General features: G+C 38.4%; 1 long non-coding RNA gene across 1 annotated transcript; it reads left to right on the top strand.

Moving 5' to 3' along the window:
* Positions 1-121: 121 nt before the first annotated feature.
* Positions 122-964, top strand: LOC147817919 (uncharacterized). Its single transcript, XR_015438499.1, has 2 exons — positions 122-262; positions 704-964. It is a non-coding gene; the product is annotated as an uncharacterized LOC147817919 (long non-coding RNA).
* The last annotated feature ends 683 nt before the right edge of the window (positions 965-1,647 follow it).

Genomic DNA, 1,647 nt, shown 5'->3' with positions numbered 1-1,647 from the left:
TGTAGTTTGTCTCTTAGTGACACTTTTTTCCACTGAGCCCTCCACCCACACAGATTTCAACTTGGCAGAGGGATTAATAATAGTCAGTCCCGGTTTTCCTCACACACACATACACACACACACACACACATACACGTCAGGGGGATAGCGAGGTCCGACTGTTCAATTAGTTTCAAAATGAACATAAAATAAGACACAAGCGTACCTGGCAGAGGGATTAATAATACAGTCAGTCACACACACACATACACGTCTGAAAAATGTAAAATGAAAAGAAAGTGCAGGTTAGTTAACAACGTGTAGCACTAGCCATTTTGTTAACAAAAATAAAAGAAAACCACCGTCAACTTTTTATGAAAAAGGACGTGCTCGACCGTTCGGGAACTATATGTGAAAAAAAATACAACTTAAACCACCCCTTAGTATTGAAATGTAAGTAATTAATATGGCACAATGGCGGAGCTCATAGCTCATGCACCTACCAGGGGGACAGCGAGGTCCGACTGTTTTTACCCCCCGGGGTGCACGACCCTAAGCCACAGGGGTGCTGCATTTAATTACCATAGGACAAACAAATTTGCGTGTTGTGAGATGAGTTTTTATGGCAAGTGGAATCACACTACTTCTTAACTGCGTTACACGTATATGAATTTGCAGTAACAGTTAGTGCTGTTTTATTTGTGTGTGTGTGTCATCTGTGTAGTGTCTTACATCTAAAGTGACACTATTGTAAAAGATGGTTAATGTTCAAGTGAAATGTTAGAAACACACAACACTGATCCTTTGGGAAAATCCACACCCACACCTACATGACTGTGTGTGAAAGCTGTGTGTTTGTGTTTGCTGTTCTTGGTTTGGCTTCGTTCTCCTAGTTAGGCTGTTTGCTTATATTTGTATCTTCCTCTATATTTGTTCTCAGAGCTTTATTAAAGTTTACTGAGAGCTGTTTACAGCCGTACTCAAATTACTTGTACGTGTCACTGTATCTGACAAATATAGTCGAGTCTGTTTCTAATATAATAAATCCATAAAAACAGGATGTTTATAATAAACAGAAACTGTGATTTATTAATTTATTGAGAATGTTACAATGAATGAATTTGACAAACCAGCCACACTCTGCAGAAAGTATTAAAAAGAAACATGAGAACAGAAAACAACAATAATCAGTTGAATATTTACCAGACAACTAATGACTACGCTTCATTTTCTATTAATATACAAGTCACAATTAAAAGTGGATGTAGAGCATTAAAACAACACAAAAGGACAGAATTTAAACTCAGTTACTCCAAATATATGTGTGTGATATATGATATATGTATTTATTATTAGTAGACAGACTGTATCTAACCTGTGAATATAAAGATACATTTGGCTTAAATTTGTGAACAGTGATCAAAGAGATAAATGAGATGAAGTGATGAGATTTGATGGTGAGAAAAAGCCAGCAGAAAACAGTCAGTCAGCATGTGTGCAGCTGGTGGACGGTCCCTTGTTTGTGAGGATCATCAGCAGAGAGAGTCCACAGCAGTACACCAGACTCTTCACTATCAGCACTGTGTAGAGCAGACAGAGCAGCTTCACCCTGCACTGAGGCTGGAGAGGATCCAGGGGAACCACTGCAACTGAAAAGGATTGAAAAAG

This window comes from Seriola lalandi, unplaced genomic scaffold (assembly GCF_002814215.2).
Source record: "Seriola lalandi dorsalis isolate HSWRI2012SDOR001 ecotype SW California unplaced genomic scaffold, Sedor1 jcf7180002054845, whole genome shotgun sequence".
NCBI lineage: Eukaryota > Metazoa > Chordata > Actinopteri > Carangiformes > Carangidae > Seriola > Seriola lalandi.
Note: the sequence above shows the minus strand (reverse complement) of the source record. Positions and strands in the feature narration are given on the sequence as shown.